We start from the raw sequence: 24,325 nt of genomic DNA on the forward strand, positions 1-24,325 counted from the left end.
TGCATCTTACAGTGAACCAAAAATGGTACTATTTCCTTTGAAAATTTCTGTCAACTGGAACTATACAATTTAATCTAATTTTTTAAAATGAATTTGCTCATGGATTGTGTTTTATTTGCTCTTTTGTTTTATTTTTGACCTATAGATTGATGTCAGCTTCACAGATTTGGTGCACCAGTAACTTCTGGCTCAAATCACCCATGGCAAATTAAAAGCCATTCTTGTCCTCATCAATAGACTGTTTACGTCTCCTCAGGGTCTTTATCATGTTTGCTAAGAAAGGAAAATGATGTTTCTTTTAGATGACCTGTGAAAACTGAAGGCAATTTGGAGGGCATTTTTAAGTTCCATGGAGCCACTGGAGAAATGTATACAGGAATGATGACTTGAGATTCCTCAGTGTTAAGGTAGGAACTGAGCTTCCATTCTTCCAGTTTGTTTTTCAGTTGTCCTGTGTTCACTCAGAGTTATTTTTAAGCTGCTTTAAGCTTTTATTATTTGGAAAGTTATAATTTCCTTGTTATTTAAATGAGGCTGCATTACCATTTAGACTCTAATAGTGGATTTATTTCATTATTTCTTTTTTCTTTTGGGAAACTGTGAATTCTTTTAACCTTCTCATTAGTCTTTCACACATAGACTGGTGAAACTCCATATTAAATGACTGCAGTTTCATTAACCAAGGTACAAGAATTTTAAAATCTTTTATAACTTAAAATATACACACTTACATATATATCGCCACCACCAGCACCATCACAAACAAGAACCAAAAACCTTGGGTTTGAAAGCTGATGGAATTGAATTGTTCATTCAATATTTGCTATGTGTTGGTATGAAGAAACACTGTTGTTTTTCTTCCTTTCTCAATGTTTTATGGGTTTCTTTGGAATAACACATTTTAAAACTCTTTTGAAAAAAATTAACAAATTCTTGCCAATTTATGAAATAAACTAGAAAAGTGATTTTTTTTCTTTTTTCTTGGAGACAAAGTCTCACTCTGTCACCCAATCTAGAGTGCAATGCCACCATCTCAGCTCACTGCAACCTTCACCTCTCAGGTTGAAGCCATCCTCCCACCTCAGCCTCCCAGGTAGCTGGGGCTACAGGCATGTACCACCATGCTTAGATTTTTTTTTTTTTTTTTTTTTTTTTTTTTTTTTTTTTTTTTGAGACAGAGTCTCACTTTGTCACCCAGGCTGGAGGGCGGTAGTATAATCGCGGCTCACTGTAGCCTCAGCTTCCTGGGTTCAAGCGATCCTTCTGCCTCAGTCTCCAAGTAGCTTAACCATAGGCATGCACCACCACACCCACCTAATTTTTGTACATTTTGTAGATACAGAGTTTTGCCATGTTGGCCAGGTGGTCTCGAACTCCTGAACTCAAGCCATCCTCCTGCCTCGGTCTCCCAAAATGCTTGGATTACAGGAGTGAGCCACCGTGCCTAGCCTGATGTTTCTTTTCTGTTGAATTTCTTTATATCTGATTTTGTGTGAATTTCTGAAAAGTATTCAACTAAAGGAATACCCTCTTGCATTATTAAATGTGGCAATATCTAGGTTCTCAGCCTGCCCAGCATCTCTACCATTTTCTGTACGGGGCTCACAGAGTCACAAGCTGGATGAGACACACACACATACACACACACACAAACACACTAACACATATACAAACATGATATATTTCTTCCGTCTAAGGCTTGAGATCCCTTACTCAGGGAACCTTTACAAAATCCTTGTTGCAATATCCTTATAATACTCCTTATGCTATCTGTAACTCTCAATTCCCTAGTTAGAAATATGACCCCGAACACCAGTATTTCTGGAATGGCAATATAGAGAGGTATAAAAGACTGCTGGCAGTCTTTTCCAGACAGCAGAATTTGATTGGTGGACATAAAATTTCTGAGAGTATTTGGAAAGGTCTAATCTAGAGTAGAAACGAACACTAAAATAGAGTCCCAAGGAACCTGGAAAGAAACTTTAATTGTTATCAAATTTGGTCAAGATGAAGTGCTTAAATACCACACTACATAAAACATATTCAGGAGTGGAGCCATCTCTGCCTCCTCCTTTCTTTCTCCTCCTCCTCTTCCCTTTCCTCCTCCTCTATTTTATTTTATTTTTTTGAGAGGGAGTCTCACTCTGCCTCCCAGGCTGCAGTGCAGTGGCGCCATCTCGGCTCACTGCAAGCTCCGCCTCCCGGGTTCACACCATTCTCTTGCCTCAACCTCCCGAGTAGCTGGGACTACAGGCGCCCACCGCCACGCCCGGCTAATTTTTTTGTGTTTTCAGTAGAGACGGGGTTTCACCGTGTTAGCTAGGATGGTCTTGATCTCCTGACCTCGTGATCCGCCTGCCTCGGCCTCGCAAGGTGCTGGGATTACAGTCGTGAGCCACCGCGGCCAGCCCCTCCTCCTCTTATTTTTATTTCAGGAAGAAGCATCATGCTATATGGAGGTATGAGTAGAAATAGAGTAGCAGATCTGTCTCTATTCATTTCAAATGCAAGTTGTAATGGTTTTTAATGAAATATATCTTTGTGAGAAAACTTCTACACATTAACAATAATTATAGTTATCACTTATTGAATATCTATCATTCTGCATTACTTATTTCGATGAACCAAATTAAACATTTTGACAATTCTTCCAGTTAAATATTAGTGTATCCATTTTAAGGTTAAGGAAACCCAGGATTAGAGAGGTTGTATAAACTCATTGAAGCTGCGTAGCAAGTGCATGATTCAAATTCAGGTACTTCTCTCTCTTATGCCATATTTTACCTACTTTTTCTCAACAAGTAGAAGACAGGTTTATTTATTTTCTGTACTGAAAGTACATATTTTACTAGGGAGTTAGGTGTTAGTATTTTCATTCTGTCAATATGTTGGAATGAGTATTGACCAATGACACTCGAGAAGTCTCTCATCATTCACAGAAGTCCTTGTGCTTTAATATTCAAGGTAAAATTTTAGCATTTTCTTTTACTATGCTTGAATGCAATGGGCTATGTAATCCAGATAAAGGGAAATTAGGATACCAAAGCATTATAGACAAAGCACTTTAAATTTTTGAAAGAATGAGGAACTATATTACTCGAGAGAATACTCTTTTCTGGTTAGAACAAGTGGTGTGTGAAACTTACTAAAGTGATGAATAATGAGTCCTTTTTTCATCTGTCTGTATTGAAATAACTATCTTAACTGAGATTAATTGAAATAACTATCTTAACTGAGATGATCAATTTTGTTTGACCAGTTTTATACTTTAAAGTAGAAATAATTGCACTCTTGGTAACGTGTTACTATTATGTTTCTGTCTAATTATACTGGGTTATAATGAAAGACTTACATGAAGAATAGGGATAAGAAAAGGAAAACAGAGACAAGGATGATGAAAAAGAAAAAGCCGCAGCTATAACTGTCTTATTTCATGGGGTTGTATTTTTTCCTTTATTTTTATTTTATTTTTTTAAGATCTGAATAACATGTAGAAGATGCTGACTCCTGGACCACAGTTGGGTTCATTTTATTTGTAAGAAACAATATTACTTCCTATCGAAGGAAGAAGTCTGGGCCTGGGCAGTGTGGGGTGAGTGGCCCCCAAGTTGTGAATCACCTGCAGTCCTAACTCCAGACGTGCCCTTGGCCTTTCACTGCTTATCTCCTGTCCCATCGGACAAGAATACAGGAGAAGGAAATGAAAGTCTTCCTCAATTAACCCAAATATCTAAAAATGAGTGCCTGATCACTGATTATTGTTTCAATTTTGTCTAAGTATGAAGCATAGATTATATATATTTAACAGTGAATTTGATAAAAACAGAATATGCACATTACCTTCAGTTTTAGCCCAAACCTTTAAAGAGCTTAGCATTTGCAATTCCCGTTCTTACGATAAGAAATAGTTAAAGAAACTTAAAAATCGATGACTTTTCTTGTACTCATCCGAGAACTGATATTACGGGGCAAACTGTCACCCTCAAATCTAGAAATACAGGCAAATTCAGAGTTGCAGAGAACTGCTTACCTGGAACAGAAGCCTCTGGGGCCATAAACTAGTAGGAAAACTTAAGAGGTAATTATGAAAACTTCTGGATCCTGAATGTGGGAAATCCTTAGAGCGGAAAGTCCCAGGGTTCCTATCTTAGGGACTGTTACCTCAAAGAACCTCATCTTGTTCTCATGATGAAGAAAAGAAAACGGTTTCCTCCTATCTCTGGCAAGAACAGAGAAATAGCAATTATTGCAAAATATGCCCAGTGCATTATCTGTAACAAATGTCTACCCACCAGGAGAAAGACTTTACCAGAGCCTTGTCTAAGCTTGGAAATCACGTTCTTTTCATGCTAGCACCTTCTAGCAGTCTTGTCTTACATAAATGGCACAGAGATGGGAAAGCTATATCATGAGAAAAATACTTGTGAAGGTCACAGGTCAGAGACACAGGCTCACTAAAAGAATGAGATTTCACGTAAGATTATAATGTGCTTTTCCTACCCCATACCTGACCATTATTAGGTCTTCAGTTAATAACAGTGGATTACATCTGAAATTACTACAACATGCAGAATCTGTCTGAAGAAGACTACTTAGGGAATCCCAAAGTCAAAAAAATAAACACAAATAAGAGTACTGCAGGAATACAAAGGACTATGGTATCTAAAACTATAGCAAACATTAAACACAGCCCAACTCCTACCCAGATTAATATAAATGCTGACATTAAAGGCTGATATACCTCAGTTCTGTTAACTGATACAAGTTGGACTTTTATTAAACAAAAAATTATAAGACATTTTAAAAGGCCAACAAAAAAGTACTTAAAGCCAAAGTAAGCAGCAGAAACAGTCTGAGGAATGACACAGATGTTGGAATCATCAGAGGATTTTTAAAAATAATTAAGAAGTTAAGAACTCATAGAAAAAAGTAGTCAACATGCAATAACAGATAGTTAATGTAAGCAGAGATACACAAACTCCAAGAGAGCATTTTGTAACCATTCTGAATGCGCAGGATTCACTCTCAGTCAATATTTAATTCAGATGTTGAGACTGAGGATATGAAACACACTCCAAAAGAGCTTAAAAAATTATTACTTACAGAATTCAAGTCTTTGTGGACAATGGGGTGCAGGCCTCCCAAGTAGGTCCACAATGGTTTATCAGAGAAAGGAAAGGAAACTGCCTTTGGGTTTTGCTTGTGGTTAGAAAATGAGATTGAGGTGAGAGTTCCTGTGTGCAAGCAGAGGGTTGTGTGGTTTGGATCTCCTGTAAGCACCAAAGCAGAAAGCACCCAGACTTTCTTATTAGCTTGCTCAGATGTGGAACCAAAGACATACAGAGGAGGAAGTCTTAGAAGCTATCAGAAGTCAAACATTAAAAAAAGAATGGAGTCAGAATTCTTAATACAAAATGTTCAAAATAAATTTTAAAAAATCAAAACCATTACAGTGAATTAAGAATGACTTTGGGCTGGGCGCGGTAGCGCATGCCTGTAATCCCAGCACTTTGGGAGGCTGAGGCAGGTGGATCACTTGAGGTCAGGAGTTCTAGACAAGCCTGATCAACATGGTGAAACCCTGTCTTTACTGAAAACAAAACAAAAAAAAAAAATGCAAAATTAACCAGGCGTGGTGCCACGCACCAGTAATCCCAGCTACTTGGGAGGCTGAGGCAGGAGAATCGCTTGAACCCAGGAGGCGTAGGTTGCAGTGAGCCGAGATCACACCATTGCACTCCAGCCTGGGCAACAAGAGTGAAACTCCTTCTAAAAAAAAAAAAAAAAAAAAAGACTTTTCTGAGTGAATCAGTCCACTGTACACAACCAAGGGAAGAAACAGTGAGCTTGAAGATATATCAATAGAAACTTCTGAATGCAAAAAGGAGAATAAAACTGAACACCCAAGAATTGTTGGAATAACTACAAAAGCCAAATGTAAATGTAACTGGAATGCCAGGGGGAGAAGAAAGAGAGGCAAAAACAGACAAAATAGTTGAAGTAATAATGGTCAAGAGCATTCAAAATTAATGACATACACAAAGCCATAGATTAAAGAAACTCAGGGAAAACCAAGCAGGATAAATTCCAAAAATATTACACCTAAGGATAACATGTTCTATCTTCAGAAAACTAAAATAATAAGAAAATCTAGAAAGAAATTAGACAGGGGAAATAATCACCGTACCTAGAAAAGAACAAGGAGTTACAGTGAGAATCACGGTACGGTGATTCCATACAAGCAGGAAGAGAGAATAATGAATATTTAAAAAAAAAAAAAAAAAAAAAAAAAAAAAAACTCCCAAACAGAAATTCTGTATCCAGCAAAATTAACCTTCTTCAACAGTGAAGAAGAAATAAAGACTTTCAGACAAATAAAAACTGAGAAAATACACCATCAAAAGACTTGTTGGCAAAAAATGTTAAAAGAGGTTCTTCAGGGAAAAGGAAAATTATATCCATCAGGAACTTGGATCTCCATTACAAAGAAAAGAATATCAGAGAAGGAATAAATAATGATTAAATAAAATCATTTATTTTTCTTAAACTAAAAGATAACTTTTTTTAAAGCAATAGTAACAATATGTTGGGTGATTATAGTATACAAATCAGTGAATGAGTAACAGAAATATCAGCAATGGGAGGAATTAGAATTTTCTGTCATATATACATATCATTTATATGTCATATATGTGTACATGTGTATAAACATACATATGTAAGAGATGTATACATATGTATATATAAACATACATATGTAAGACATATATGTATACATACAGATGTATATATGAACATACATATATAAGACATATTCAAACATGCATACATATATGTATTCATATGCCTGTATGACATATGTGACATATGGCTAGATGAGAGAAAATATTCTACACATATATGTGTATATGTATATATGTATATGTAGATAATTTGTATATGTATACATATTTGTATATGTATATGTAGACTATTAGAATTGTATATCGGTATACACATATATACATATATAAATAAACATGGGCATTACACATTAAGTTGTATAGTGTCATTTGAAAATACACTTTACTGGTTAAAAAATGTATATGAAAATTCTAGAACAATCAATGTAACATTTAAAAAGAAGTATAATTGACATGCTAATAGAGGAGATAAAGTGGAATTATATAAAATGCTGAATTAAAGCTAGAGAAAGCAGAAAAATTGGGGAGGGGAAAGGACAACTGCCAAAAAAGAGAAAACAGCTACATATATGGAGAATATTGAGCCAACTATATCAAGAGTCAATTTAAATGTCAATGATCTAAATATACCAGTTTTAAATAAAGATTTTCAGTATGGATTTAAAGAAAAAGAGACACAAAAATATGTTGTCTATAAGAAACACTCTTTAATATAAGGATTCCAATAGCTTAAAAGTAAACTGAGGAAGAAATTTATATCATAACACTAATCAAAAGTATCTGAAGTAGCTATACGAATTTGAAACAAAGCAGATTTCAAAACAAGAAAATCATCAGCAATAATATAGATATGATATATGTTAAAGGGGTGAATTATCCAGGACAATATGTAGCCCCAAATCTGTAGGCACCTAATAACAGAGCAGCAAAATATATAAGGCAAAATCTTCAAAGAGAATTAGTCATGTCTCCTATTAGAGTTGGAAAGTCAATACTCTTCTTTCAATAGATGGTAGATCCAGCAGATAGAAAATCATTGAGAATATAGATGAATTGAACAGCCCCATCAATTAATTTAATCTAATTGATAATTTTAGAATATTCCATGTAACAAGAGCAAAATACACATAGTTTTGAAGCCGATATTAATAATTTACCAGGATATACCATGTTCTGGACCATAAAACAGGTATTTAAATGGAAAAAGAATAGAAATAATAGAAAGTATCTCAAATTACAATATAGTTAAACTAGAAATAAAAAATAGTAACACTCCAAATGTTTACAAGTTTAACATCATATATCCAAGTAACCTATAAGTCAAAAAAGTAGATTCAACAAAAGTTTAGAAATATTTTGAACTGAGTAAAATAAAAATACAACTTACCAAAATGTATGGGATATAGTTAAAGCAGGGGCATGAGAGAAATTTTTAATACTAAATGCATATATAGGAAAGTAAATATCTAAATCAGTAATATTTTAATCTATATTTCACATAGAAAGCTATAGAAAGGAGGTCAATTTAAGTCCAAAACAAAGAGAAGAAATAAAAGTTAGAGCAGAAATCCATACCATTTTAAACAGTAAAACACTAGGGACAATCAAGTTAACCAAAAGTTGCCTCTATGAAAATATTTTTAAAAATCAATAAATGTCTAGCTAAGGTAACCTAGAAAAAAGATAGAAGGCACAAATGACCAATAGTAGAAATATAGAGAGGTCATAACTACTGACTTATTGCTATTAAAAGGATAGTAAAAAATACCATGAACAACCTTATGTCCACAATTTTTATTTTAATTTTATTCATTTTTTCATTTTTTAAAATTTTCTATTTTAATTTTATGGATACATAAAAGCTGTACTTATTTATAGGGTGCATGTGATCTTTTGATACACATATAATGTGTATTATATGTGTATCATATAATATGCAATAATTAAACCAGGGTAATTGGAATATCTATCATCTCAAGCGTTTATCACTTGTGTTAGAAACTTTCCAATTCTACTCTTTTAGTTATTTTGAAATATACAATATGCTACTGTTAACTATAGTTGTCCTACTATGCTATCAAACATTAGATTTACTTCCTTCTACCTAACTGTATCTTTGTGCCCATCAACCTTCCCCTCTATATTCCCCATACCCTACTACCCTTCCCAGCCTCTGGTAACCATCATTCTACTCTCTATCTCCATGAGTTAATTTTTTTTTTTTTTTTTTTTGGCTCTCACATATAAGTGAGAACATGTAGTATTTGTCTTTCTGTGCTTGGCTTATTTCAGTTAACACAATGTCCTCCAGTTCCATCCATGTGCCAGCAAATTACAGGGTTTCATTATTTTTATGTCTGAGTAGTATTACATTGTCTAAATGTACCACTTTTTCTTTCTCCATTCATCCACTGATGGACACTTAGGATGATTTCATATCTTGAATACTCACAATTTTTATATTAGATGAAATGGACTTATTCTTTGGAAGATACAAACCACCAAGGTTTATAGAAAGAGAATGAGAAAACATAAATTGGCTTGTATCTACTTAGAAAACTGAATCAATAATTAATAACTTTCCAAAGGAAAAATCACCACACTATCTCACTTTTGTGCCCTTTATGGTGATTTGTCTTTTAGGAAGTTGTTAATTATTGATTCAGTTTTTAAAGTATGGTACGTTTACACAATGGAATACTATGCAGCCATTAAAAAAGAACAGGAACATGTCCTTTTCAGGGACATGGATGGAGCTGGAGGCCATTATCCTTAGCAAACTAACATAGGAACAGAAAACCAAGTACCACAGGTTCTCACCTATAAGTGGGAGCTAAATGAGGAGAACAAATGGACAGAGTACAGAGAAAAACACACACTGGGGCTTTAGGTTGGAGGTGGAAGGTGGGAGGAGGGGGAGGATCAGGAAAAATAACTAATGGTAATAGGCTTAATACCTGGGTGATGAAATAATCTGTACAACAAACTGTCATGACACAACTTTACCTATGTAACAAACCTTCACTTGTACCCCTGAACTTAAAATAACAGTTAACACCATACTCATACGGCTTTGCTGGTTAATTCTACCAAATGCTTGAATAAGAAATGCTACCAATTCTTCACAATTTCTTCCAGTAAATGGAAGCAACGGGAACACTTTCTAACTCCTTGTATAAGGGCAACATTATCCTAATAAAAGCTAATAAAGACATTATAAGAAAGGAAAATTATAGAACAGTATCTCTTATGAAGGTAGGTAAAAAATATGATCAGCAAATCACATCCAAAAATATACAAAAATAATTTTACTCCACAACTAAATGGGGTTTATTCCCGGTTCAATACTGAAAAAAAAAAAAAAAAATCAATGCAGTCTTCCATATCAACAGGCTTAATGGTGAGAAAATATTCACTTTTCACCTAAGATCAGTAATAAGGCAAGGATACCTTTCTTATAACTCCTACACAATGTCACAATAGAAGTGTTATCTACTGAAGTAAGACAAGAAAAAAGAAATAAAAGACATAAAATTTAGAAATGAAAATATAAAATTATCTTTGTTGGAATTGACATAATTGTCTATGTAAAACTCTCAGAAGCATCTACAAAAGCTTCTGAAACTAATGAGGGCATGTGGTAAATTGACCTAGTGAAAGGTCAACATGTAAAATCAATTGATTGCCTATACACCAGCAGCAAAATATTAGAATTTGAAACTAAAAAGAAAATTTAAATTGCGCCAAAACTTTGAAATCACATCGTATAAAATTAAAATGTGTATAGGAACTATATGCAGAAAGCTATAAAACACTGAGAAAATAAATCAAAGAAGACCTAAGTATTTGAGATATATTTCATGTTTGTAGATAGGTAGAATAAAATGATGTGGCCACTTTAGGAAACCATCTGGCAGTTCTTCCATAGTTACCATATGACTCAGTTATATATTCTACTCCTAGTTATATATCCATGAGAAATAAAAATGTATGTCCTCACAAATACTTGTACATGAATGTCCATAGCAACATTATTTATAACAGGCAAAAAGTGGATATAAGCCAAATCATCATCAACTAATTAATAAAATATGGTTAGCCATAAAATGAAATATTAGAGATAAAAGTAAATGAGTTCTCAAGTTATGAAAATACATGGATGCATGTTAAGTACATGTTGCTAAGTGAAAGAGCTAGTCTGAAAAAGCTACGTACTAGATGGTGCCAATTATATGGCATAGAGAAGGCAAAACTAAAGAAATTATACCCAGTCAGTTGTAGCCAGAGGTTCAGGTGGGAGTTAAGATGGTTGAAAAGATAAAAAACTAAATTTTATGAAAAGTGAATTTATTCTGTGTTATGTTCTTATGGCAAATACATGGAACTATGAATTTATAAAAACCCATAGAATTTAAAATGCAAAGAGCGAGCTTTAATATATGACAATTAACAAACAACAACGACACTGTTTTCAGGTGGTATGGGGAATCCCAGGATGAGATGTAAAATGTGATAAAATAATATGCCTAGTACAAAAGTATAATGCAGCCTTACTTAAGGGGATTGGAAGAAAACGTAGCAACCTAAGTAATTTTGTAAATGAGTAAAGGCTGTGAAACTAAAGGCACAAGTAACTGTACACAGACATTACAATTTTGTTGATAAAGTTGTCCCTTTGGGGGTTTGGGTGAATGATTTTTATATTGCTCCTATGCACGCTGGAATTGAGGAGAGTAAATGGATGGTAGATACTGTGAGTCAGATTTCTGTCAGCCATACTGACAGAAATAAATAATTGATTAATAGAAGAATAGATTATTAATACATAAATAGATAAATAGGGGAAAGGGACAGAAGAAATCTATGTAGGTATTATTCTGCCTTAAGGAGGTAGAACATGACTCCTCTCCTCTCAAGCGTGGGTTGTGCGTAGTGACTTCCTTTCAAACAGCACCGCATGGAAAGGGGAGGAAAGATGAATGACCTTACAGTGGAGAAGCCTAAAGAACATTATGGCACATCAGTGATTAAGGTCAACATTAACAGCTGGAAATCATCTTGATAGTATCTATCTTAGATACGATATGATGATGATGGCACTTTATGTCTGTGATATTCTTCCCCAAACCCATAACTCCAGTCTAATCATGAGAAAAAACATCAGAAAAATTGCAATAGAGGGGCATCCTTCAAAATATCTGATGAGTACTCAGAATCGTCAAGGTTATCAAAACCAAAAAAAAAAAAAAAAAAGTCTGAAAACCTGTCACAGTCAAGATAAACATAAAGAGACATGGCAACTATGTTTAGTAGGGTATCCTGGATAAAATCCTGAAACCGTAAAAGGACACTGGGTAAAAACTAAGGCTATCTGAATAGAGTATGGGCTTTAGTTAATACTTATGTATCAATGTAAGCTAATTTTCCTTCATTCCATCTTTCAGTTGACTAATTTTAACAAATGCAGCATAATATTATAAGATATTAATAATAGGGAAAGCTGGGTGTGGGATATATGAGAAATACTATATTACATCTATCATAAAAATATATCAGAACAACTCAGATATTCCAGTTTTACTTTATGTTATACTGAATAAATGATCCTAAACTACAATTATGTATGAAGAAAATAATTGACTATTATATACTATTTAAATATTAATAAATTATGTTATTTTCTGAATTAAAATTTAAATACTGACTTTAAATTTTGATATATGGGGAAAGATTGTTTATATTCAGATAATATAATTTTTACTTTCTTTGATTATTTAAAATATATATTTTCTTTCTTTGTACTAATACATAATTTCTGTGTGAAATAGTAAAAATACTTGTTTCTTGTTCTTTATTTTGCAATAAATGAAGTTGTAAACAAGGCCAGCTTCATGATTGCACGTCCTTTGCAGTTGCACAAGTCCCTGGACTTAGGAGGCCTCACACTTGGTGTAATGCTCTGCTATCATTGTCTCAGCTGATCCTGGTTAAAAATGACTAAAATACTTATGACTATCCTTGAAAGTATAAGAGTCCAGGGCCAAAAACCTGCAATGAAAACAAAAAAGACCTATATTCACTTTATTGCATGTCATTATTCATGTTTCTAAGGATATCCAGTCTTTAACCTGTAATCACTTGTTCTATCTCTAAAATGGTAAGTTCAGATAATCTTTGCAAAAGGACAAGAAAAGTACATAATACTCTGTACAAATGAGAGCTTTCCTCACACCCCTTCACCCCTAGCTTTGAAGGACAACACCAAGGACTACCACTTTACAAGCTCTTCTGTCGCCAAATTTTCCCAGGTTGCACAGATTGGCAATCTAACAGCTAATTTTCCTATACCCCACAGAAACATTATTTCAGAGATTTTTATCATCAGCATAGACTATGTCATATGAGTTCTCCATTACAAATTGCTAGTTTGGCTTCATTTAGAATGAAGTGTCAAATACCTCAAATCATTAAAAGTCAAACATATTATCTGATGTAAAGATAAAATTTACCAATCCAGAAAAATATACTATTAGATCTTCAATACTTTATGTTTTCACCCTTCCAGTTCCCTTCTACCAGTTTCCTCTTCCAGGCTTTCTTTGCTTTCTTCCTAATTACAGCCTTATTACTGCTACAGACCATGGAGCCTGATAAATAGCATTAATTGAAAACAATTATTGTTACAAATGAGGACTTGCTGAATAGACCCATAAAGTTTCCGTCCTCTTCAAAGTCTGCCCAGATAAGCCTGGACGTGTGGGGAGTTAATGCCTATGTGGCAGACATTGCTCAAAGAGACAGAGGACACAAGGAATATTCAATAGTTGAATTGCTTGAACTTTCCTCTGACATATCCTCTCAACCTCGCCACTACCCCCTCACATATGCAAAACAGACTTTTGAGAAGTGGAGGTTCTAGATTGTATTGAATCCCTCCCCCACAAATTCATATTATGAAGCTCTAACCTCCAATGTGACTATATTTGGAGACAAGGACTTTAAGGAGGTAATGAAGGCTAAACAAGGTCACAAAGATGGGGCCTTAATCCCATATGATTGGTGTCCTTATAGAAAGAAAAAGACACTAGGGATGCATACACTCAGAGGAAAGGTCATGTGGGAACACAGTGAGAAGGTGGCCATCTGCAATCCAAGGAGAGAGCCTTGGGAGAAATCAAACCTGCTGACATCTTGATCTTGGACTTCCAGACTTCAGAGCTGTGACAAAATAAACTTCTGTTGTTGAAGCCATCTAGTCAGTGGTATTTTCTTTTGGCAGCCTAAGCAGACGACTACATGGGGGTTTCATGCTATGTCTCTGGATATGTTCACTGCGAACATATCAGCTGTTCACATCTGAACCCACCAGCTGTTTTTTTGGTGATGCTGTCAGCTCCCTTAGACACCTTTTGCATTACTCTTCCTCCTGTTTCACTTCCCTCTTTTGTCTTGCTCTTTTCCTCAGGCTCTGTGTTTGAGGAAATCCTAGACTAGTTCTAGTCATCACACATCCTTCAGGAGGTATTTTGGAGTTGAATTCCCTGCCTGTTTGAAGGCAAAAGCAGTCACAAAGCTCATGGTAAGTGTGAGAGGATAATAATTTTTGGTATTCAGAGATATCATAATTACTCACATCTTGAGTTGGGGTTAACTGGAATGGAGTATAGGTAAGTAAGGTGCTGGAATACAAGCACCTGCTGCATTGGTCATTATGGGGACAATAATAATTGAGCTTTTAGTACCACTGGAAATTTTGAGAAAGATAAAAATGAGAGGCTAATGATAGCTGTTTTCTATGAAAACCAAAGAGTCTTTATGGGAGCTTTCAAGGAGTTGTTTATATATTGTTCCTCTGGTGGACTGTGCTGAAGATCAAGTCTCAGATCTGAACACAGAATGGGAAAGTTGAAGAGGAGATGAAATGTGTCCTCTTAGTAAGTCTCAAACGTCAAACTAGGGCCTTGATAGAGAAAGAGTGAGACCCTAAAACCTGGGGTAGTTATGCTTAGATAAATGAACCTATGAATATCAACTTACTAAATTTTCTTTAATCTTCTTGGTCAGTAGAGGCAGCCCTAAAACAACTTGTCATAGGAGAACGGCTTGCCCTTTTCTAGGGATTGTCTACTGGCTTGACCTAAGCCGGAGTATAAAAAGATAATGTTTGTTCTCAAAATAATCTGTCCTCAATATCCCTCATTGGCCCCAGGACCCAATGAGGGACCAATGATTAAATCTCCTCACAATCCAAAAAGAGAAGAATAGACTTTGCTTTGGGAAGAAAAACTTAAACAGCAAAGAAATGAAAGGTCTGATTAGTATATGGCAGCAGTAACCAGGGAAACACATGAGGAAATGGATCTAACTGAAGGTTATAAAGCAGGAATGTAAGGCTGGATAAGTTTGTTATTACACAATAGAGGTATAGTGGAGTATGTTCTTATCCTAGGGTATTCACTGATGTGTCTTTTGGTTCTTCTATGACCATTGATAATTGTGAGTGAAATATTTCAACAGCCACAGCCCAACAAAGGCAAGACAAGGAAGGCCTCAAATACATTAAGAATCAAAGATGTGTCATCTTCTGACCTGCTTAACGGCTGAGAGGGAGTGAGGGGAATCTAGGGAATTTGATGAAGAATAATGATGAGAAATATCAATTCTGTAACACCTGCAATAGTTTGAACATGGCTTGGTTTCTAGTCCTCTTCAATCCTTGAAGGATTAGATTTGCACCTCCCCTTCTAGTCAAGAATTGAGTGCAAAGTGTTCTTATGTGAGATCTGAAGATCACTAAAGAGTGAGAGTGAAAATGAGCTTCTGCCTTCTGAATCTACCTGACTTCACCTGACCCTCAGGACTTGGGAGATTGCTTTTCTTCCTGGCCAGAACGTCATTAGTAATGACTCATGAAATTACTTCAACCATAAAACTTAGGTCATTGCAACTGCTGTAATCACCACCACCATGAAAACAGGCCAAGTATCCCCTAACCAGCATACACACACATTTACACACACACTTGGAGGAGTCCACAGAACCAAACACTGACTGGACTGGACCACTGGAGCCCTCATTTCTTCCACAACTGCCTAGAGACCCAGGGAACACAACTTGCAGGTATAGGACAGTTAACCAATGAGCTTGTCTTTTTCCAGTAGGAAAAATGAACAAAAAAAGAACCAGTAATTCACTAGCCTTCCTTCCCTACTTACTTGAGCATCCAATAGATCAATGCAAGCACAGGGAATTTTACAGTTTCTCTGGAAACAACTCATAACTTACAGCTATCAACTGCACTGCCTCTTGAAGCTGTGGCCTGAATGGTTGCAAACCGATTGGTATTTTCTCTCCTTCCATTAGAGTCTCTCTTTCTTTTATCATTGACTTTTACTTCCAGGGATTGTTTTCTCATCTACCCCACTAAACCTTCAGATTAAAAGTTTTTGCCTCAGATGCTGTTTCCTTCTTTCCTTCCCTCCCTCCCCTCCCTACTCCCTCTCTCCCCTTTTCCCCTCCCTCCCCTCCTCCCTCCCTCCTTCCCTCCCCTACCTCCCTCCTTCCTTCCTTCCTGCTTGCTTTTGACAGTGGTGTCCAAAATTTATTCTACCAGAGATGTATTTATATTTATGCAAACATGCAAACACTTCACATTTACAAATAAGTTTCAGCAGAAATGTGTCTTGACAAAGTATGGAAAAGTTAATTTGAGGGTTCAATTTCATTTTCTTCCTATTTAAAATAGAGTTTATGTGAAGAAAGGAGCCATTGGCTGAAACATTCTGGTCAAAACCTATTGATAGACCTCTCTACTTTCTCTTCAGAATAAGTAGCAGCTATAGTGGATATTATTACTTGTAGAAGGAATAAACATATTTTAGAGTGAAAAAAAGATTCAGCTCACACAAAGAATGGGGAAAATATTGAGTTAAATAAAAAAATTCTTTTTACAAGTGAAAGGAAAATGTTTTTTCTTATGCCATTAATAAAACCACTGTGGTGCTATATACATTGTTTTACTGTGTGTTTTATTCACCTGATGTTATCTTTCTTGTTCATCTGGTATTAACCCCATACTAATTGCCTTCTATAGCAGGGGTCCCCAACCTTTAGGCTGCAGACTGGTAATGGTCTGTGGCTTGTTAGAAACTGGGCCATACAGCAGGAGATGAGGGGTGGGCAAGGGAGCATTACTGCCTGAGCTTCACCTCCTGTCAAATCAGCTGTGGCATTAGATTCTCACAGAAGCACGAACCCTATTGTGAACTGCACATGCCTGGGATCTAGGTTGTGCACTACTTATGAGCCAAAAAGTCTGGGAACCATGGACTGCTGCTCTATAGGATAGGAATTATAGCATACTGAAGCATCCCCCTGTAATTACAGAATAAACTGACTTACGTCATTTGCCACATTTATTTTTTCTTTGATTTCTAATTTTTATTTTGAAACAAAAACATATGACAAAAAGCTTAACATCACTGGTCTGTAGAGAAATACAAATCCAAACCCCAATGAGGTACCATCTAACACCAGTCAGAATGGCTATTATATAAAAGTCAAAAAATAACAGACGCTGGCAAAGTTGTGGAGAAATAAAGACCACTTACTCACTGTTAATAGGAGTGTAAATTAGTTCAGTCATTGTGGAAGACAGTGTCATGATTCCTCGAACACCTAAAGATAGAAATACCATTTGACCCAGCAATCCTGTTACTGGGTATATACCCAAAGGAATGTAAATCATAGTATCATAAAGTCCCATGCACATGTACGTTTACTGCATCACTATTCACAATAGCAAAGACATGGAATCAAACTAAATGATAGACTGGATAAAGAAAATAAAGACTAGATAAAGAAAAATCCATACACACCATGGAATAATATGCAGCCATAAAAAAGAGCGAGATCATGTCCTTTGCAGGCCATTACCCTTAGCAAACTAACACAGGAACAGAAAACCAAATACTGCATATTCTCACAAGTGCAAACTAACACAAGAACAGAAAACCAAATACTGCATATTCTCACTTATAAGTGAGAACTAAATCATGAGAACACATGGACACATATCGGGGAACAACACATACCGGGTCCTTTCCGAGGGTGGAGAGTGGGAGGAGGGAGAGGATCAGGAAACATAACTAATGGATACTAGGCTTAATACTTGGGTGATGAAATAATTTGTACAACAAAGCCCTATGACACAAATTTACCTATGTAACAAACCCACACTTGTAACCCTGAACTTAAAATAAAATTAAAACAAAAAGAAAAAAACTGGAATTGGAAAGAAAAGCAACAACAACAACAAAAAAGCTTAGTGGTTTAAAAATGTGCTGACACAGTTCTTCACAATTCCAAAATAAATGATATTTCTTTAAAAATAGAATAGTGCTTTTAAAACTAATCCATTTAAAATCTGCTTAAACCCATTTCTTACTATATTTTAAACATTTTTTTTTTTTTTTTGTGAAAAGAAATTAGTGAACACAATTCAGAATAATTACAGCCATATGAGATACAATTCACAATAACAATCAGATGTAGTTTTCTAGGGTCCAGGACAACACATTCTTCTTCCAGTCTTGGACTGGCCAATATTAAATCAATGTCAAGCTCTCATTGGAAATATGTGATGCAGTTAGAACAACACAAATTCATTCATAATACCATTTTATTTATTTCTCAGTAGTCATCAGTTCTTGGCTTTAGTTAGTATAAGTTTTATTATATTAATGTATTTTCATTCTGTTTTCTGATAAGGTATATACCCTGATATAGTTGTCTATATAGACACAGATTTGTATCATGCCTATATATTTATTGATATAGGATATATATGTTCTCTTACATGCACATTTTCTTAATGATTTTTTTTCAAAAGTTTAAATTTTTTTTCTGTCATTAGAGTATAAGCGAGATATTAATCCATGTCAGTTTAATTTCAAGGAGGCTGGTTTTTAAGATAAAGATGAATTGGAGAATTACTAATTTTTTTAAAAAACTGTAGAACTTGCAAAAGGCAAGATATTATTGTTTTCTGTGTATACGCAGATGATGAAAGACTAATGAAAGACTCGTGAAATTTCAAAGCTGAAAAGGACTTTAGATACCATTCTAATATAGATCATTTTATTTTATAGAAAAGATATTGAAGGTTAGAAATGCGAGTAGGAGTCAGGTTTAGATCCAGGGTTGCTAGTTCATTTTTCCTACTTATTGTGGTCAAGCTCATATCCATACATTTTATTGTCAAAATTAAAATAAGATGAGAAAGAGCAAGAGGCTTATTTCACAGAAATTGGGAAATTTGATTTGTTCTTGGTGGACAGCACGATTAGAGTAAGTTGAAGTAAATGACGTTTCTTTTGTGTCAGCATTTATTAGAAACATTTAAATAAAAGGTCAAGGGGAAAGATAGAACAGAGGAATTTTTGGAAGTGTGGAGGAGTAAACAGTGCTTCTGACTGACACTCAGAATAGGCCTCACATCTATTCTGCACTAATGATTATTTGGTAACTGAGTAAAAACACTTTCAGCCATTAGGTAATATCAGTATGTATCCGTTTATCAGGCAAGATTATTGCTCAATGCTAAAGCCAAGAAACTCTAGATTTTCGAGGTGTTTGGACTGTGTAAGGAACTTTTGGACAATATAATTTAAGCTATTTGTTCAAGTACCTTCTGTTATTTTTTTCCACAGCGTTAGTTTCCAGAAGTAAGTTAAAGAGCAAGTGATAAGGTCAAAGCTGAGTGAAAAGCTTTGCAAGGTGTTTCATATGATTTTCATGAGCACAGCCATGTAATTCCTTTGAGTGGGTGCTTTGCAAATTTCGGACACTTCTCTTAACTTTTTAAAGTTCCTTAATCAAACTGTGGCCATCTCTGTCTGGCATGGGCAAATTCATTTTCTCCTGGCCGTGAAGCTGAGGAAGCTTCTAACATTTTATCCTAATTTAAAACCCATGCAGTATACACTGTGACTATTGCCCAGTTTGAGAGCTGGCTAAATGCAGAGTGGATAGTGACACACATGCTGAAAAATGTAGGCCAAGGAATAATCTTAACAATTGGCTCCTCACTCATTCCTCAGGGTCCAGGGCATACTCTTCCTGTGAGCTAAGCTATCCAAGCAGAACTTGTTATGAAATCTATCCAGCCTACAAAATGGATGAATTGAAGTGATTACTTGAATGTGTTTAGAAAACACGTTAAAACCATTGCTTTGTGCTAGCTGGGTCAACAAAGCCACATAATACTGCCCTGGTTGTTCCTCTCTTTTCACCTGAGACTGTTCTCAATTTCCTCCCCAGCAAGAGAACTCTAATATGGCATCAATCCTTGAAATGACAGTTATTTATTCACTTTTTGGTACTAACCCTTTAGGAGAAAAGACTTTGTCTAGTCAGGCCATTTGCAGCTCTACAAAAATTTTTCTGTTGATGATAAAGTAAAATTGTCTTCAATAAATGTCTAAATGTCAGTACAATTTCAAACGGCAGATTACTGACTTTATTTTCACATAGAGCATTAGACAGTATATTACTGACTTTATTTTCACATAGAGCATTAGACAGTATCCATTGTTGCCTAAGTCGTGGCAAAACTGATTTTGTTCCTCTCATTTATTTAAATGACCATGGTATCAAGCTGACCAAATGCATGCTTGTCTTTCAGTTTTCACACAGAGCTACTGTTGTTAGTTACTGCATACTCAATAAACTGGTGCGGAGAGTGACTCTGCTTTTAAAAACCAGACTCACAGGATAGCCTGAAATCAAACATTATATGTTATTTTTTCCCACAATGCCAGCACCCTGGCTGGGAAAATGTTTAAGTCACTGTATAAATTCAGAAGCTATAATTATTTCCTGATCAAGAGCAGAAAATGGGAACTGGATGTAGTATCTGTGTTCTTTTTGTTAGAGAGTAAATATTCACCAAATTTAAACCCCAAGAACATTTGTCACCCTAGCAACTATCCTCAATTCCTGGGCACAAAGCCATAGGGAGGTTGATTGATCAAAAATAGGACCCACAATACTGATTGCTGAGAGATCTCGAAATAGAGATATGAAACGATAAAATCCTACTGTGTTCTGAGAAGGCTGATGAAAAATTCGCTGGCCTGAAACCTTATAAACACTGCATATTTTAGCATCACTATCCTTTGAATGCTTCAGATGGAGCCTCTTTTCTGAACTGAACGCCTTTGAAATAATTCCTTTAACTGAGAGCAGTTAAACCTACCAGGATTTTTAATGCCCAGAATAGCTACTGAAATGTCTGGCACTGGTAGGGAATTTGGGGATCAAATAACTTACATATTTCTTATAGAAAAGAAAATAAATAACACTTTAAGTGGAATTTATTTGAACAGATACTATATTTAGACCTATATGTAAAGCAAGGTCTTAATCATTTCATGCAGAAGCATTAGCAATAAATGTCTTGACGAAAGACCATATCCTTTCCTTAGACCTTATAGTTTGATGTTCTTGCTGTTTGTGTTTTAGTTAGATATAAAAGAGCTAATAATATGGTAATGTAATATCCTGATCCCACATTCCTAAAAATGAGGAGAATCCAGTATCATCTGAACATTTACATTAGTTTTAATATTTTAGAAAGAGATGCAGGGATATCTAAATGTGGTTGATATGTAGGTTTGTGAGAAAAAAAAGATGTTCATATTGATTTTTAATAATTATCAATACTAAAATAATAATACTGAAGTAAATAATATATCAGTTGCCTCTTATATGCTATAAGATAGGGATTATTATCTCCATTTTACAAACGAAGTTGAAGAAACTGAGTCGGTGGCCCAAGGCCACATTGGTAGTTAAGTAGAGGAGGCAGAATTTGAACCAGTACATGTAAAGATTCCAGTACACTGAAAATCCTGCATTGCAAAATAAGCTCACTGATTTATTCTTCGTTAGCAAAATGTAACACGAATCAGCCATTCCTGGTGGATACTCATACACACAAGCCCCTAGGTTCAACACCAATACCTCCCTACTGTTCTTTTGCTGAGGAATTGTGTTTGCATTCTGAGCTTTTTTTGTCTATTGAAGAAGTACATAACCTTGCACTAGTCATGTTCTCCATTTGCAGCCTATTAACTGTGAAAAAATCTACTAATGACACTCTTTCACTGAAGATTCTTTTCATTTGTCCTCTCTCACATATTTCCTACTGCACGGAAATATTCACCACATTTGTTTTTTGACATTAAATTTTAATTTTTTACATTTCTGATTGTGACCTCTTTTCTACACACACCATTGTGTAACGCTTCTGATTCCTATTTTTTGTACCCTTATCTATCAGTTTCTAGTTGGCTGTAGTTCTAGATGGCCAACACATCTCCAAACATGTATTTCCTAGTTTGCTCTGGAGTGGTGTGACCTTGATGTTAGCTTCTGAACTTTTCCAGTCACTGGTACTTTCCACAAATCTATGATGTTTACATAAATATACCTACCAGCTATCTCAAAAGCCAATTATCTTGAGTTTATTTCCATCCTACTTTCAGGTAAAGGAGGCAGGTTGTTTTATCCTTGTCGGCTTTTATATCTCCAGGTGCTTTGGAGAGATAGGAAGCACTAAAGAAGGTGAGATGCTAAATTCAACAAACTCAAAACCGGTGAATTTATCAAGAGACATGAAGCTTTCAAGATGTGATATAGATACTCTCAGAGAGGCTTCTTGGTAAACCAGTCTTTTATTTTTGTCGTTGTTGTTAGTTAGTATAGATGTTATTCCAAGCACCTTTTTTCTCCTTTCCCTTCTGGCTCCTGAGCTATACTGTGAAACAAACTGGATATCAAAAGATAAAAAATTAAATGTAAAAAAGAAAGAAAATTAACATATATTAGTTGCATGACTTATGGGAAGCATCTTAATTTGTGCCTTAGAAATGCTGCATTATCGGTTGGATCACCTGAGGTCAGGAGTTCAAGATCAGCCTGGCCAAAATGGTGAAACTTCGTCTCCACAAAAATACAAAAATTAGCTGGGCATGATGGCGGGTGCCTGTAATCCCAGCTACTCAGGAGGCTGAGGCAGGAGAATTGCTTGACCTTGGGAGGCGGAGGTTGCAGTGAGCCGAGATCCTGCCATTGCACTCCAGTCTGAGAGACAGAGACTCCATCTCAAAATAAATAAATAAATAAATAAATAAATAAATAAATAAATAAATAAATATAAAATTGCCTTGTTTAATTTAATATATATAACAATTTTGTGTGGTAAGCTTTATTTTTTCTAATTTTGCAAATAGGAAACTGGAGTGAAGAATATTTAAGTAACTTTCTCCATGATCACATGGGCAATAAGTGGCAGAAAAAATTTGAATCCAGGACTGAGTGACTTGAAGGTCTGTACTCTTTCATGAGACCACACTTATTTTAAATAGGCGAGTACATCTTTGTAAATGTCTAATTAATTTAAATTTTTATTCCAGTCAGCCAAAGAAAAGAATGAAATCATATCTTGTGTAGTAAGATGGATGGAACTGGAGGCCAGTTTCTTAAGTGAAATAACTCAGAAAGTCAAATACTTCATGCTGTTACTTATAAATGGGAGTTAACAATGGGTACACATGGATACACAGAGTGGAATAAGAGACATTGGAGACTACAAAAGGTGGGAAGGGGGGATGTGGGGAAGGGTTGAAAAATCACCTGTTGGGTACAATGTTCACTATTTAGGTGTTGAGTACATGAAAAGCCCAGACTTCACTACCACACAATGGACACATGTAACAAATCTACACTTCTGTTCACTAAATGTATAAAACTAAAAAAGAGGAAATGCTTATCTAAAAAAATCAGATTCATTTTTCTGAATGTGTGTTGCTTAACAATATAGTTCTTAAACTTTTTAACTTCGTTTACCTAATTGCAAAAGATAGCGTACAAATAAGAAGTTGGGAAACTTAATCTAAATTGTCCACAAACTTAAACTATCCTTAGGGACTCCCATAATAACTTTTAAATTCCTGCAAAATCAGCATTCTACTATGTATCTCTTTATTTTAATATAAAAACTATTTTAAATTATATTAATAAAAAGCCACAAATGTTCTAACTTGTCACTTTGATTAATGAGCATTATATTATTAGATTGATTCTAAAGATTTTGTAAAACAGGCTGAATACTCACCATATCTATCTATCTATGTATCTATCTATCTATGTATCTATCTATCTATCTATCTATCTATCTATCTATCTATCTATCATCTATCAATCTAGCAATCAACCAATCACCTATCTATGCTATGGTCTACAATGATCTACATAATTCTGACCCCAGGCTATCCCTCAAACCTAATTTTATCTAAATTTATCTGGACTTAGTCCAGCCACATTAACTTTTGTGCTGTTCTTCAAATATTCTAAGCAAAGTCCCACCTCAGCAACTTTGCATTTACCATGTTCTCTGCCAGATAGCTAACTCCCTATCTCCAAGGCTAACTCCTTTTTTTCTGTCACATCTCACTTAGTCTTAAACGCTATCTTCTGTGGGAGGTCTGCCCTTGCCTTTTAAAATGGTATCCCCTCATTCACTATCCATCCTCTTTTTGAAAAAATGTCTGGTACTGATCGGTTTAAGAATTCATCAG

At 35.2% G+C, this 24,325-nt stretch overlaps 2 long non-coding RNA genes across 3 annotated transcripts in view; both read left to right on the forward strand.

The window, feature by feature from the left end:
* The window catches only part of LOC108514892 (uncharacterized), a 25,536-nt gene extending 23,205 nt beyond the window's left edge, over nt 1–2,331 (forward strand). The window contains exons 2-3 of the long non-coding RNA XR_001881369.1: nt 303–407; nt 2,295–2,331. This is a non-coding gene — a long non-coding RNA (uncharacterized LOC108514892). The remainder of the gene's footprint in view (nt 1–302; nt 408–2,294) is intronic.
* Nucleotides 2,332–2,361: 30 nt separating this feature from the next.
* LOC108514875 (uncharacterized) lies at nt 2,362–22,401 on the forward strand. 2 transcript variants are annotated; one of them, XR_001881364.1, is made up of 3 exons: nt 2,362–2,459; nt 14,149–14,262; nt 22,279–22,401. It is a non-coding gene; the product is annotated as an uncharacterized LOC108514875 (long non-coding RNA). The 2 variants fall into 2 exon arrangements; XR_001881366.1 differs by lacking the exon at nt 22,279–22,401 and adding an exon at nt 15,201–16,099.
* Nucleotides 22,402–24,325: the final 1,924 nt, after the last annotated feature.

Source organism: Rhinopithecus bieti, unplaced genomic scaffold (assembly GCF_001698545.2).
Source record: "Rhinopithecus bieti isolate Rb0 unplaced genomic scaffold, ASM169854v2 scaffold_1558, whole genome shotgun sequence".
NCBI lineage: Eukaryota > Metazoa > Chordata > Mammalia > Primates > Cercopithecidae > Rhinopithecus > Rhinopithecus bieti.